We start from the raw sequence: 17,320 nt of genomic DNA on the forward strand, positions 1-17,320 counted from the left end.
TAGTCAGGTTAGAGAAGGATTTTCATGGCTCTGAAGGACTGAAATCCTAATTTTCAAAGCACGCCTTAACATCTTGAAACTTCTCTTCCTCAGTCTCTCCCATGGAAACAATTCATGTGTCCAGGTATTTCACTTTACGAACTCTAGACTGAATACTCACTCAATGTCAAAGGTGATGGGAGCTAGTCAGAAAGATCCAAATCCATATATGTTATTCATAGAAGTGTAAAACCATCCCCAAAGGAAAAATTATGTGAAATGCTTACCATAACTGTGAACAATTATGTAAGAGTAGGATTTTTGACTGGAATTCTTGTGTTGTGATCCCTGATGAAATTTTTTGGCAGAGTTTTGAGATACAGTTTATATTTCCACAGTCTCAAATGCAACTTGTAACCTTTAGCAGTTCTCCTACTCTTATTGTTAGAGACTCCTCATTAAAATTGTCTCTATGCTTTCAATATATTAATTTAAAAGGACTATTGACCATCTGATTTTGTGTGGCACTAATTTTTACTTATTCTAAAAGTATAGATTTTATATAAGCTAAAGCATTTCTGTGCTGGGAAAAATAAATTGTATGTTACAGACACAGAAGAGGATAATCAATAATGCTACTCCTGTCTGAACTGTTACTTATGCAAGAAACTGAATATCTACAAGAGACACAGGGTATCCCAACAGCCAAACCCCACTGCCTTTATGGGGGAAGGCAAATTGCTCTGTCTTTGAAAATCTTGGATTTATAAAAAGATTTCCTCCCAAATTTTCAACATCAAGAAATCAGTGTGACCCTTGAAATTACTGTGGTACAAGAGCAAGGTGCAATACCAGTTGGGCAACTAAGCAGCAGAATTCTCTGCATTGATTTTTAACTTTCTTAATCTCTGTGGATATAATTTGTCCTAGGTTCCCTCTTCAACTTTGAAGATTTCTTAGAAGAAGGTAGAAAAAAGCAGTCTCTTGAATGCAAACCAGACAATGGTATGTTCACAGAAAAATTATTTCTAACAGTTTAAGGTGATTCTTTGAGGCTTGAAAGATGACATTTGCCCATGCTATGAACACCAGGTACAACATCAGTAAACTCATTCTCTCCAACACCAAGGAAAAAGGGAAACAGAGGCATATATACATGCTGATGGATGGTGAGACAGGTGACTACCCCAATCATCCAGCTCGATCCAAACGTACCTCACTCAAGATCCAGTCCATAGCCATCATTGCACCGTCATGAGAAAGACTGAACAATCTCTGAAACTGTGAGATGTGTTTTCCTTCACATACTGTGGTCCAATCAACATCTCAACTTCTCTTCAGCAAACTAAGTACCTGTGTTCTATAAACCTTACAACCATCTGTCCAGTGAAATTCTACCAAAATGCCCATATTGACATCACATGCGGAGACAGTTAGGGCTGTTCAGCCTAGACAAGAGAAGGACAGGGAGACCTTAGAGCACAATCCAGTACCTGAAGGGGACCTACAAGAAGACTGCCAAGGAACTGTTTACAAGGGCTTGTAATGACAGGAGAGGAGGGAATAGCTTTAATGTGAAAGAGGATAGATTTAGACTGGATATTAGGAAGAAATTATTTGCTGTGTGGGTGGTGAGGCATTGGAAAAAGTTGCCCAGAGAAGTCGTGGATGCCCCATCCCTGGAAGTGTTCAAGATCGGGATGAATGGGGCTCTGAGTAACCTGGTCTTGTGGAAGCTGTCCCTGCCTATGGCAGAGGTGCGCTGGAATTAGATGATCTTAAGATCCCTTCCAACCCAGGTGATTATATAATTCTAGGATTCTAGGATTATATGATTCTATGGTTCTATGATATGATATTCTTACTATGTGGACACTGGCATGTATTAACTCCACCTAGGTTTAGACACTTAAGTGAGGCATCAAAGTTAGGAAAATAAAAACCTTGGACACTGTTTCAAAGCAAGATTGTTTAAGTACTACACAATTAGAATAATTATTAAATGTAGAGGGGTCCAATTCAGGTCAAGAACTGGACAGTGGTAGTAAAGAGGAAGTCTTAGTAATGATATGCTAGGGTGTAAACTCACTTCCATCCATATGATCTTCCTCCTCTTACGCTTAAATTCATTCGCCATGCAAAGACAGCTTTATGCTCGCACTCTGTATCTGCCAACCTGCTTGCCTGTGCTTCCTCATTCTCAGTTTCTCAATAAATTGTCACTCTCTTACGCAGTTTCTGTATCTGACAAAAGGGATGAGATCTCGAACGTTGTTCAGGCCCCATATATAATTTTTTATGAAAGCAGGTGAGCAGACAGAGAAAAGAGATGCAGTAACTTTTTCAGCTAAAAGATAGGTTATAACATGAACTTATGACTTGTTGTATACTAGACAATCCATTCACGGAAGAAATTTTATAAATTATCAGCTTGGTAAACCTTTAGATGGATCTCAGCTGTTCATGCATATTAGAGTATAGCAACCATGAGTGAATGGGCTGAAATTGGTTAAGAACTCCTTATCTTTATAAAATAGACTACATGGAACTTTTACAACTACATATTTTATGACTACAATCTTTGTGCAATTTTAGTATACTTATCCAAACAGTAAAAATGCAGAATTATTTTCTAAATCTTAGCAAAATTGGCATAAAAGCCCTTAAAAGTTCAGTGGAAAGGGGAATTGTCTACATTACTGAGAAGAGGAGGATCAGGAAATATTTTAATGGTATTTCATTCACTAATCAGAAGGTGTTAGCAAGAATGTGTTTGCTTATGTTTTTTTTTCCCATTAATGTTTCACAAACCACCTACTCATGCACACACATAGATCTCATCCCTAACATTTGGATTCCTCTTAATCAAAAACAGAAAAGCGTTTTGTTAAGTATTTTATCTTTTTGATCTTTAATTCTTACCAGTCAAAAAAAGTACCTCTTCATTGAAAAAAAAATCTTAAAAATGTTTTGACCAAACAAAGTTTTGTTCATATGAAAACTGTATTCAAGCTTAAGCAAATTACAGAAAAAATGGATATTATTGATGTCACTCATGCCCCACATAGAGAGGATTAATGATGTGACAGCTTCAGATGGCTGCTGCTGCTGCTGCTACTCTCTTCTGCTCTGACACAGAAGACATTTGAAGTTATGACTGTGACCAGGGTCACGAGACTGAGAGGAACAGGTCCCTAAATTCATGTAAAACTGGGTGATATTTGGGGTTGCCTTGTAACCTGTAATGGAAGACAGGCAGCTCGTGAAGGTTTGGAACCTTTTTAAGACTTAATTCTGGGCTACCATAAAACCGATGCTACTTTGAGTCCTTAAAGTAAGTTTGACCTATTGTGTCACATTTAGCTCTTTAAATAGTGTAAGAATTTAAACTACTTTAAGAGTTTAACATGTAGTTGATAGAAGAAAAGAAGTCATATCCTGAGGCTTCAAAGGGGAAGTGGTGGGTTGTACAATGCAAAACCATCCATTACACAGTGTTACAACATGAGCATCTAAACTAGCGTCAGAATTTAGGGTGACCATTTTGGTCTGACTTCATGTAAAAATGATGTCACTGACATCATCTGATGTTTTTGGAGGTGGTCTTCACAAGGGTGGTCCCTTTATTCCCATTCAAATTGTTGGACCTCTGTGCTGGTTTTGATGTGACTGGTTACGGAAACCTGTCATGTTGCTGAATCACAGAGCCATAGAATCATAGTTGAGTTGGAAGGGACCCACAAGGATCATCGAGTCCAACTCTTAGCCCTGCACAGGACCATCACACCCCAAAAATCACACCATGTGCCTGAGAGTATCATCATTCTTGAACTCTGTCAGGCTTAGTGCTGTGACCACTTCCCTGGGGAGTCTGTTTCAGTGCCCAGCCACCCTCTGGGGAAGAACCTTTTTCTAATATCCAGCCTAAACTCCCCTGACACAATTGCAGACCATTCCATCAGGTCTTGTCACTGGTCACCAGTGAAAAGTGCCTGAAGGCAGTGCCTTGGTGTTACTTTAGTTATTTCTCTGAGACTGAATACAGAATTATTACTAAGTTTTGCTTCCCCCAAGGAAAAGTATATTTCTAAGGACTAAGTACTTTCCTTTGCTGTTGGAGATCTGGTAACTGGAATAAAATCATGTGGTTCCATCTGAATCTGATAAGGCAGAAGAGTATGAAGACTGGAGGAAAGAACCACTTCAAAGAATTCAGTTTGACAACCAGCACAAGAGGGCTTCTTGCAGGAAAATGGGGAAGAATTCACTGAAAACAAAACAGTTTATTGAAACAAGAATTCAAATCCAGGATCTTACTCATTCCTGGTGAATATGCAGATCTAAGCTGTACCGGATATTCTCTCTCACCCATATTTGCAGCACGAAGAGTACAGACCATCTTCTAAGCACTCCTGCCTAAACTGGGCTCCATGGGCAGTATTCTAATTCAAAGGCAGCTCTCATACAGATGTGAATGCATTTTTCTGAGGGAGAATGAAGCTACTGATATACTTTATAAAATGCAATAGTTTCTTCTCCCAGGTAACAGGACACACAGAGCAAAATGTCAGACACAGTCAACCTACTGAACACAAGTTAACAAGATCTTGAACAATTTTCTGCAAAGGAGTGTGATGAACCCATTATAAGGAATGATGTGGGCCCTCTGTGGGCTCTCAGTGTTTCAACTGTATCGTTATTTGTCATATTTACAGTATATGACAAATGAACTAAGGGGAGAAAAACCTGGACTGGAAGGAGATTAGATCATCTGGGATGAAAAACTGCCAACACTGAGGCTTTACACCAAAAGTAAAGTAATAATCATGCCTTACATAAAGCATATGTAAGCTCAGCAACTACCTTGAAAAAATGTCCCCCTTCAGGACATTTCTTACCTTTTCTTCTACACACAGTTCCCCCATCTCATTTATCTTTGATGCAAAGCTGCATTTTCCTTCTTCTTTGTCCTCTCCTGCAGAAAACATCATATATGGAAACATGAGCAGACTGTGGTTTGAATCACTTCCACCCTTTCAGAAATTATTAAGCATCCAGCCTACAAGAAGCCATGTTTCTAATCATTTTTATGTTCCATTGACTGAGCTCTTTTCCCAATAGCACTGTCATTTAATACTGAATACTACCGAAGCCTGAATGCGTTATAAAGGTTTTTGCTTCATATTGTTTTTTGGTTTTGGTTTTTGTTTTGTTTTTGTTTTTTTTTACCCTTGAGGTGCATTTCTGCATCACCTTTGACATCTATGTATGTAACCCCATATCAGTGCAACTCATCTTAGAAAATTTTGTTCTTAACGTTGCTCTACTCAGCTTACTGGATGCTGTTTTGCAGATACTTTGAATAGATACAGAGGTTAGATGGCCCTTTCAAATTCAACCTCAACGAAACACATTTATGAGAACTTGATGGCATAAAATGTAATGTACAATATATGCCTAAGTATTTAAAGTGTATACTACAGAATGAGATATTTTACTGGCTGAAATCATATAATTTACCTTGTGGCAACGACCTCCTACTGTTCAACATATTTTCTGTGTGTGTATAGACATTGCATGGAAGGAAAAACCATACTATAGGCAGCTCTAACAAGACCCTGGTATTCAATGAAATTCAATTCCTGTTTTCTGTAGTACTCCTTTTACCATTGAACAGCTTCTTTTTCTTTCTTAACTTTTTTTTCCCTCTCCCAAGCTCTCTTTCTTGCAGAGTTCAGGTCTATGATGCTGATTCCTCTCCTGACACATCCATCCTACACGGATCATACAGAGCAGGAGGTTGACAGATAATGTCAAACAGTTTTCCATGGGAACTCAGATTATCCAAGTACAGTTTGATCTCCACAATGGTTGAGAACCACTCAGATACACATTGTGCACTGCTGCCAAAAATTTGTCTCCAGGCTACTAGAGATATATTTAAGGCACTGTGATGTTTAAACAGAAGAAATATGTCTTTTATTAATCATATTTGCACAACTGATCAGGAAAATTCATTTCTTATGTTTTCAGAATTAATTTTGTGGAGCAAAGTGAGGTCAGATTAACCTATAGACCTAAGCAAAACTATGACTTCTTTGTTCCAGGCTGGAGAAAGGCCAAATCACATTATAGCATACTTTACTGGTAAGGTTATATCTTAGGAAAACCCCAATAGACTTTGAGAGGGAACCAGTGTCTAATAGAGTTAGTAACTGGCTACAAAGCTCTATCTTGTACTATTTCCAGATTCTTACGTTATAAACCACACAGTTATCCATTTTATTGTGACTGTGATTCCAGATAGATAAATATATCACACAGACACTATGGTAATACATTGACAAATGAAAGGGTCACTTTTTGCCAGACAGTCCATTCATAGAGATGTGGAGGACATCTATGTAAGATTCTTGGAATATGTCAGCTTCTATTTTTCCATCGTGTATCACTTGCTTTTCTGTTGGTCTTTTTTTGTTCTCTAGGAACTTTTTTTTTATTTATTTTTCTCTACTCCACTGTCTTTCAATGTGATTAATCTAAACTTATTGCTTAAAAATTTTATCCAAACATATGGTTTCTGGTTAAGAGTCCATTTCCTACTACATTTAAAGAACTGGGGCAAAAGTTTAAAATATGCTGACCTGTTTATGTAGGATGTTTTAGTTATCTAACCAATCTTTTCTGTGTTTTCAGAAGTGTGGGGAACTGCTGTATCTACTGAAGTTAGTGGGAACTTTGTCTGTTCAGCATGTCTGAAAACTGGACTTTAATTAACATTTTATTGGTTATTAAACTATCTATGTGTTCAGACAGTAGCATAAAATACTAATGACTTCAGTTTTCTAGGCGTTTTCAATGGTGTACAAAAATATCTGTAAGCAGATGGTGTGATAAGGAAGTTGTTGCTTTTATTGCAAATCCATACTCTACATCTCTTTTAACCCTAATTATGTTCTATTGCTTAAACAAAATGAATTTTACATAGGGTATCCAAACAAGATAACATATAAAAACTTCAGAAATAGTTTTTTTAACTACACTTTCCAGTCAGAATGGCTAACTAAACCTGTGTCTTCACTGCCAAGTACAACAGCTCTTCCTTCTAGCTATCAACTGCCGCCTTCCAGGAACAGCAGAGGAAATAGGTGTTTCCTGCATACCCTGCCAGTCACAATGATATCAAAGGGATTGATTTTATACCAAATAGGGTCTAGGTGAAACCAGTGGAGAAAATGCCTTAATTTTCTTAATAATTAGAAATCTATTTAATTTTATATTTGTTTAGAGAGTGAAAGAGAAAATTCAAGGTTTTTTTCATGGCATCATGACGCAGTAATATACTTTCTTTACACAACAAAGACATTTGATTATTTCAATAAGATACCCAGGGACTACGACAAACCATTCTGGATCACTAACCTCCATTCACTTTGTTTATATTTTATTTAGCAATGCCTTCTTCCTCTACATACCAGTACAATTCTACCTTAGCCCCATTGTGCTAAGCCTCGTTCCAAACCATGTGGAAGCATAAGAAGTATTTGGATGTAGGAGTCATGTGTATACCACACCATTAAATTTTCTAACTATTGCAAGGTTCACAGTTAATCAGAAATAAGTGTAACTACTGCAATTGAATCCAGATTATTATTCTGAACATCTAGAAGTCTGAATATATTTGCTTTTGTTTATCCCATACCTAATTTCAGGAAGGTTTTGTCCCACTAAGCATTGAATCCCTTTCACTTGCAACGAAATCAGGTGTTAGCAGTCGGTTGGAATCTGTCATTTTTACCTTGTCCTTGAGAATCAGCCAAATGACTTGCAATGGAAATCTCTTTCCAGAAGTAAAAAAAAAAAAAAAAAAACAAAGAAAAACCCCTGCAGCCATCCATCTCAATGAATATTTTTCACATCCAGACAATAAAAACATCAGGCTTAAGTATCAGACTTAAAGCTGTCAAGTTACTGGCCAAAAGAGATGTTAGTGTTTCACATAATCTAATGTATACATTTAGGCAGTTTCATGGTTCACTCAGTTCCTCCAGTTTCTTTTTCATTTGGGATCCATTCCACTCCCTGTCACTGAGACCCAGACTCACTCTTTGGCTGTAAAGGTTCCACAGCAGCATGGCCTGGATTGTGCTGAACCTCAGGATACTTGTGCAAGTCTGGATGATCTAGGAAGGAAAAGCTCTAAAGGTACAGTGGAATTTAAGGCCAATAAATTGGCTGTAAGAAAGATCTCAAGAAACTTAATGATAAGTTTGAAAGCCTTCTCAACATTTTCAAACCAACATAAACATGAATTTGCTTTATTTTTCAGTATTATGAAACTTTAACAGCACTGAACTGTAAAAACAAAGAAATCAATCTTTTTCTTTCCTCTCCAGAGTACCTCCAAATCCTTCTGTTAAATTTCTATACTCTGTCACAGACATATTTTTATATTTGTCTGTAATTTCTTTGTTTTAGCTCTGAAAATAAGAGAAATGATCTGATTACCTTGAGGAGAGGATTTCTAATAAAAATTTATAACAAAATGGTAAGTGCCATCACCTTGTCTCCCTATTTTTCCTTTTATTCCCCTTCTCTATTGTCAGTCAGAAAATGAATACTTGCACTGACATTTACATTTTTGCATGTAAATATAGGCACAGCAAGGGAAAGACAGATTTTATACTGTTTCCTGTAAAATCCATTACTGGATCAAATGTGGTAATAGTTGTAAGTGGCCAGAGTTTTCCTCCCATCACTCTGTTGGAGCAGACATGGGATTCATCCAAAAGGGGATATTAAAGGATTTGGTCCCAGAACTCCCAGGGGAGAAGAGACACTAATGGGAAAGGCTTCTCTGGTGCCTGCCTGCTCCTCTACTCCCAGGCAGCTGAGTTCCCCTTCCCCTGGCCATTCCTGTGCCTGAGAAAATTAAGGAAAAGAGAAGAGCCAGTGCAAAATTAAATGCAGTCTTTAGTTTCAAACTGCATTAACATCTGGATACATCTGAATATGATTACTGGATGGGATATTGCATATTTCTTGGCACTATGTTTTTCTTGTCCACAGTATTTTCCACTCCTTGTCACTCACTGACTGAACTTTTGATGCATAGGTAAATGTAATCATATTTGCATATTTTGACTTTTCTGCCAGTATTTAGGAGTCAACAGATTTGAACTTTTCACAGTGTCATTCTGGTGTTTTTCTCTCTTTCTGTGGTACTCTTCTGTCCCAGTGTCTGTCCATCAAAATGTCTTCCTGGGTTAATTTTTTCCTCAAAATACTGTTCTGTGAGGCTTGCAAAGTGCTCAGAAAGGACTTTATAGTGAATGTGATTCATGTCCAAGTTCATTTATTCTTTTCTCATGATTAACAGAGTGAATTTTTATATACACTTTTACATGAATACAATTTTGCATTGATTTAATTTATGAAATAAGAAAGCCATTTTTTTCACAAAAGTACATTAAATAATTTAATTAAATTTTTAATATTTTTGTCATCTATTTTACACATTGACTAAAACAGGTTCGGATTTTTTATGAAGTGACTCTTGGGACAGACTTGCACTTTTTTTTTTTGCACACTTTGACAATTTCACTGGATCATTTCAAGGGAAGTTTTAAAGTCCTAATGTTAAACCTAGATTTTTGGAATTATACTGCGATAAAAAAGGAATAACCAATGGAAATATGCTAGAAATTAGTCTAAAATCAACTTGCTGATCAAATAAAAAACCTCCTCTACTAAGACTTGGATTGTACTTAGTCTCCTCTTGTAATGAAGCTGCAATTCCTTTTTCAATCCCAACTTTCATGATTTCATAGCTTTTCAAAGTTTAGAAAGAAAGATTTCTCAGTTATTCCGTAACTATACTAACTGTGATAAAATAGAATCACAGAATCATAGAATCAACTGGGTTGGAAAAGACCTCTGAGATCATCAACTCCAACCCTTGATCCACTACCACCCAGTTACTAGACCATGACACTAAGTGCCACATCCAGTCTTATCTTAAAATCCTACAGGGATGGAGAATCTACCACTTCCCTGGGCAGCCCATTCCAATGCTGGATTACCCTCTCTGTAAAGAATTTCTTCCTAATATCCAGCCTAAACCTCCCCTGGCTGAGCTTAAGATCATGTCCAGTGCCTTCTGGACATCTCCTTTCTATCTCCACAAGCAGGAGAAACAAACTCCTGGTGTATTCAGTACTTGTAGGGGAAGCCTGTTGGAAGGCTACTCTGTTGCTGAAGCTTTACTGTCTTCCTGAGAACTAGTTGCCTTTTTTCTCTAAAACATATCCCTATTTGGTAGGTTGCCTGGCTCTGTAGAGCCCATGGAGCTTCACCACCTTCTGCAAAGGAAGAAAAGTAATACATTTACTGAATTTTTTCCATTAATGAGTTTGAATTCTCATTTCACAAGAAATGTCAATGCTTTTAAATTCATTTTAGGAAGAAATCTGCTTTCAGGTTTCAGACTTTTCCAAGGAAGGAGAATTCCCATTACTGCTCTTACCTGATTTTGAGTATGTTTATACATAGAAAATTTCTTGACATCATTTTAACCCAAGATTGCCATCTATTATGGGAAACCATGCATGATCTTTCCCTGCCTCTCTGTAGTTTAACAAAAATACAGTAGATGGTAATTCAGGTCTGCATTTCTTAATTTTGGGTAATAAAGAGTGTTTAAATCCATGCTGAGTTTCTACCTTTTTGTTTGGGGCACAGTTATCCCCTACAATAAGTATATATTTCAGGCAGAGTAAAATAACTTGATTGTAAGATAAAAGACGCAAAACCAATAGTCATCAGACACAGCAGCTAAGAGAGAATCATAAAAGCAGAAGAAGGTTAATGCACAGAATGTAATGATTCTCTTATAGGCAGTTTTAACTAGGCTGCGCTGAGGGGTTGTATACTCTAATTGTAAATACTAGGTTGAGTGATTGAAATTCCTGCTGTAAGTTCTTATATATAAATGTTTAGTTACCTATCAGCAGAATGAAAAAGGTCTGGTTTTTGGTGACATCTGAAATAAAAAGTATCTGCCTGGTGTTCTGGGAGCTGTCTCAGCTCTGTGAGGTTCAAAACTTTTTATATCCTCAAAGGCATCCAGAAATTAAATTTGCCAGTTAAAAACATTGTGCACTTGATAAAATGCTTTGTATTTTTTTTCTACCTGCTTACTTTTCTGTTTGTCACTCAGGATCTCATAAAATTGTGGTTGGACAAGTGTTTTAACTAGTGTAATTTTCATGTATTGTCTTAAAAGAGAAATACACTCTCACACTGCTCTGAGTGCTCTTCTGATTTGTCAGGTTCATAGATTAAATATGATAAATTGAGCATATATGGGAGTTTTTTGTTTGTTTGTTTGTTTGTTTGTTTGTTTTTTTAAATATTTTAGACATTGTTGTACAGCCAGCATTCTGCACAGATGTCCTCTACTGTGAGACTACACCTCACTACAATGGAACAAGAGAATGTTTAGCTGTGTGTGCATTACATCAAATAGCATCCTTATGTCTTTGATGAATTCAGAGTAGGAATAATTTTGCAGGTATTTCCACTGTACTGCCATTGGCATATATGTTTTGTTTAGGTCTTGTCCCACCCTTGCAGTCATGAATCATCTGGAAAATTTAGGAATTCCAGTTGTACTGGGCACTTTGAGGGAGACCATCCTTGTTTTAAAAAAAAAAGGTGCTAAAGTAACAAAACAAACTTCAGTTTTCAGCTCTCTGTGCTCTTTTCAACTTATATCTGAGTTCCCTCTGCTTTTTCTAAATTTCACCCCTCATTCTCTATGGAGGAATGACTTTAGTTTGCTTCATATTTTAAAGAGAGGAATGAGATACAGAAAAGCCATCCAAAACCAGTCTACTGGGGGTTTGCATCTCTTTGATGGGGGAAAAAATCAACAAATATTTTTGTTCCTTAAATGTATTCATTAAACACAAATTAAATTAAAAAAAATCGGATAAGTGGCAAACTTGAAATTGTCTGCCAGAACAGAGTTCTAGTAAAAGAGGTTTCCTTGGAGAGACTTCCACTCTTTTTAATGTGACTGTTGCCAGCATCATCATCTCTTTCAGTGCCTTCCACTCTGATACCTGTGTGTGTCCTAGTGTGTAATGAGATACAGCAATGTAATTAAGGCACTTGCATTATTTTTATGGATGCTAAAGGTACTAATAAAGAAGAGAGTGATCTGGGAAGTTGGTTGTTACACTCAACAGTCAGTAGCAGCTGTTCACCTTTTTGTAAAGGAGCCTCATCCTTGGACATTGAAGGATTTCTCACCTGCACAGATTGTGACACAAGACTTATCATTTTTGATGGTCTATTAGCTGGAAACATGATCCTTGGGAAGATCTTCCTAGGATTGACTTGCCTTGAGTCAATTATTTTGAAGCAAGGAGACCATGTGAATTAAGGGATGACAACTTGTGCTGTTGCCAGAAGAAAGACTGAAGTAATCTTCAAATATACAACTGTGCCTCATGATTACACTAATGAGCTCCTTAAAAATGCAGATAGCAACTCGTAATCATTAGCTTGTGTTATTGACAGACTTATATTGAGTTCAAAAATATAACACACACTGAGTCTTTCACATCATTTCATGATGCATGTTTCCAAGTTTCAAGGTAACAATAAGTAAAGACGAGATTCTGTTTAGAATAGAATTTCTCTGGTTGTAAACAGAGGCAGCTTTCCCTGTTTTCAAAATGGAACCGTGATTATGGACATAATATATGAAAGGTTTTAAAAGCATTAAGTTTCTAGGCAGAGTTACACCTTCCTTGTTTATTTAATATTGCCTATGAAAAAATGACAATAAGAAGTGAAGTCTGCTATTATTTGTCATGCCTACAACAACTACTCTATTTGCTGTCAGATTGCATTGTATGCATTGTGCATCTTTTAACAGCACTTAGATATGCTGACATAAAATACAAAGATGATCCAATTACATTTTCTGTGACTGCATCTCATTTTGCTAATGCCTACAAATTAAGGGTGTCTATCACTCTGTACATGATACAGAACACAGATAGCATTTTAAATCCCTTGAATTTTATAGTGTACACCACTTAAATACAGAAGCAGCTGTATTCATAAGCAGTTGACATGTAGTTCATAAACTAGTCTAGTCAATATGAAAATGCAACCATGTAATGCATCCGAAAATGATTCCTCCTTATTGCTTTTGGTATTTTATTTACCACAGACTGTTTAAATGTACAGTATTGGTGCTTATCCACTTCCAGAATGGTGATCAGTGTGTATTATCTTTTTTTTTTCATCCAGACTGTCTTTCCATGGGAAGTAAACCCTGGAAAATCCAATGAGCTTTTACAGAAGTCAGGGTACTGGAGGACATTCTTTTAGAAGGATGCTATCTTTTGATATATCACAGATTTGTTTGAAATAAAAGAATCTCAGACAGTAAAGGACACTCATATTGGCGTTTCCAACAGTGACCAAGTGGGACGGCAAAACCTTAACCCCACAGACTTAGTTTCATTAGGTGTAGAATTGCAGTTAAAACCCATGTTCTCCAATAGACACATTATGCAGGATTTCACTGAAGCAGTTCCACTCGAAGCAAAATAAGACCTGAGTTGCTACTGATTTAAAAGTGCTTCTGCTCCCCCCTTGTGTTTCCTTGCTGTACTGGACGTTGTCTGCTAGTTTCTCAGGGGTTATTTTCATTCTTTTTCCCACCTTGTGGCTACAACCACTGACCTGAAGTGACATTCCTGTTACCAGAAACACTGGGGCTGAGATAAGTCCAAACTTTTCACAACACACCCCTGGAACACTTTGGGATGAGTAGGGCTTGGGGTGCAACGTAGAGACTCTCCACATCTATCAATATACACTCCTTTTTAACATTTCCTATTAATGGTGAATGGTTGCAGATAGACAGTCTTGTTGATTTCCTAGGTCACTGCTGTCTTCCCATCACATCTTCTCAGGAGAAATAGAAAGGAGAGGGAGGAGAAATGGTCCAAAGTGGGTTTTGCACAATAGAGAGCAGTAGAAGTCTTTGTGAGTGGCAATGGCTGTGACCTTATTCACCTGCTTTTGAAAACTGTGAACCAGATGCTGGAAGATTTCAAGCATGATATGTTGGGAGAGTTTGTACCTCTGTTGGTCTTTGTTCTTGAAACTGCCTGTTTAAGCAGAGTTAATATTCTACAACTTTGTAATAGAAATCAGTCATTAGAGACTCCGTGACAGGTTTAATTTTTTTAGCTAAACAGTTGTTTATGCCTTTCCTGTGATTTCCATGGGAAGTGTATGGCTCTCTGTTTCATTTGCCTTTGAAGAGGAAACTGAATTACCTTAGTGTCAAACAGCTCAACTCTCTGTTTTACTTTTTTTGTTTTCATCTTTATTTTTATTGCCATTAACATGGTTACATATGGGTAACCGTATGGTGAGATACAAGTATCAGATGGTTGGCCAGAAGTCTGGCATCTGCAGAAATTAGTTTATTTCCAAATGGGAAACTGAATCTTTAGCAAATGAGTAATTACGGAATACGGGGAAATCATAGTTGGACAATTAACCCAATGCTCCTTTCCACTACTCAGCAGCCCAAACTCATCCAGATATTTTGAGAGGTGACATGTCACTCAGCCTGAGCAAGGGTATTTTTGCTGCATAGAAGTTTCTGGGTCTGTGAAAAAAAAAAAAAAGAGTATTAGAGACATCTAATAACAGTGTTGACTTCTTGGTGTCACTTTTGTGCCATAAAGTCATAGTCATAACCAGTAGCCCCAAGAGATCCCAGCCCAACAATAAAGACATTGCTATAATAAACACTACAGATTCTCAGAGCTACTTACAATAAACACAGTGGTATATCTATCCAAAAGTTGTGCTAATGCAGGATTGATTTTTTCCAAGCCATGCTTATCCCAAGGAATGGCTCTTTTCTCATTTTCTTCCATTCTAAATTTCCTTTCTAATATTTGTACTATGTTGCTCAACTTTAGTAACATAATAATGTCAAGAAAAAGACTCATTACCTGTAGTCAGACTCCCATCTGTATAATTCCTCTTCAGTAATTGTTTTCTCTTCATTTCTTGGCCAAGAAATATTTAGCTCTTTTATTCAAATAATAAACTTTCATCACTCAGTCTGCTTTTGCTGCAGGAATGAATCTTGTTTTCTCTCTAGCAACAGCTTCAGCACTGGAAATAGACCCAAAGTAACAGAGAGAACAGAAAAGCTTGCATGGGTCCCAGAGCAAAAGCAGTTTTGGATGGACAAAGCTGAGATACAGGGAGGTGCATGAGGGATTTGCTTTGCTGCAGAGAACATTTATTGCTCCTTTCCCTGAAGCATCTCCGATTCCCTGCAGATGTGATTCTCTAGTGACCAAGACACAGAGGTGACGGTTTTGTACCAGCATGGTTTTGGTGGCTCCTCTTTGTATTTTTCTCACTTTTATAACCATATGAGCCATACAGGAAATCTGGTTTGATGTAATATTTATGGTTTTTGAAGAGGAGAGAAAAAGTATTAGTTGTTCTGACTGAAAGTTGTCTCCAGAGTGCTTTATGAAAGCCAAGTCTGACTTGATGTTTTCAGAGTCTTGCCTTCTTCCCAATCACAGTTGCTGAACGAAATTATCGTATTTTCTGAGAGTTGCAGTGCTGTCTACCCTTAAATAATATTGGGAAAACTGTCCTAATTTGAAAGGTCTGCTGTACTTATGATGTCAAAGCTGTTCACCCTTTGAGTATCAGGATGGAAGCCATCAGGTCTACCTCAGGCCCGTCCCACCACCAGGAGAGCTGGCTGTCCTGGACACTGGGAAGTGCTGAAATTACTTACTTCTGGTAATTTTCACAGTAGATCTCTGGGTCCTGGCTGTCCTGGAGCCCCAGCTCAGAGACAATATTTCCACCGCACAGCCAAGGATTTGAAAAGTCAATTGATCCTGCCTGGCAAAAATAGGACTCAGAGTCATTGAAACAGGAAATTGCTCCTAGGAAGTTTTGCTTTCAGCAAAATATCAAAGTCCAGGGGAAAACATGCTGTCACATTGTTTTCAATGTGCTGTGAGGTATCTAGAAAGCGCATATGCAGCTTTCTCTGGTGTATAGTAGCATTCATTTTTTTGCATTTTAATGTTGGACTCAAAAGTATGAAAACTGAAGTAATTTGGGAGACTTGGTTCAAGCTTCATCTTGCATTCTGTCAATTCCTGACATGAAGATGATCTTGAACACCTCTGTTTTATGATGAACTACTACAGGAAAGGATTTCTATTAGAAATACAACTTTAAAGTATTATTTTTCATTATAACAATATTCTTCTATAATGACAACATCGGTCTGATCAAGAACAGTGTCAAGAGAGATTTATAGGATGTTGGGCTGAATGCCTAAACTATTTCAGTCCAATCAAATTCTTTTTCTGCTACAAGAATTGGGAAAAAAAATGTGGGGGATTTTTGGTCTATTAGGAGATGAGGATTTCAGGCTTTTTTTATTTCATTGTCTGAATTTGATGTAGTTGAATAGAAGAATTGAAATGTTACTACATCTACCATGTCAGATTGCCATTTTCTGTAGCAGTGAAGTAGTGCAAAGGCTGAGAATTCACACAGTAAGAGATGTTCAGTGGTGTGCAGAAACATGCTGCAAGGCTAAAGCTGAAAGCAGAGGGCCTTACATGTGAAAGAAATCATGATGGCTCAGAAGCTGAACTCTTTGACTTGACAATGTGGTATCCTTCCAAAACCAACAAAGGCAAATGTCACTCAGAGCAAACTAACAGAAATATTTCATGCAAAACATAGGAGGCAACTAGCCGTCTGCTCAGCACTGATCAGTTGTCTGTTGGAATTCACCAGTGTAGCTAAAGTACCATATTTGAAAAGTGATGTAAGAGATCTGAAAAAAAGCCTAAGGGAAAGCAAACACTGCAAGACATTTAAAAATGTGACCTATAAAGAAATGTTGAATGAACTGGGGTTGCTTAATTCAAAAAGGAAAAGACTATGGCAGAACATGTTTAGAATTTTGTAATGTTTACAGTGTTGGTCAGATATCAGATAATGGGCAAAAAAAATTGAATAAGTGCAGCTCTGCAAATTTGAGTTCATCTTTTTTTAAAAAGTTACCTCTGTGAAGGGATTATAAAATGCTGGCACAACTTCCAAATGGAGACGATAGACTTTTGCATTAGAATAGGTTGTACTGGCATCTCCCAGAAAGGTTACTGTAGGAGTGGGAGACGTGTTAAACACTCCGATCCAGGATTCAGTGTGCCAGAGCTGCCTCACACTGTCAGGGACTCTG

This window comes from Manacus vitellinus, unplaced genomic scaffold, assembly GCF_001715985.3.
Source record: "Manacus vitellinus isolate BGI_N305 unplaced genomic scaffold, ASM171598v3 scaffold_11_pilon, whole genome shotgun sequence".
Lineage (NCBI taxonomy): Eukaryota > Metazoa > Chordata > Aves > Passeriformes > Pipridae > Manacus > Manacus vitellinus.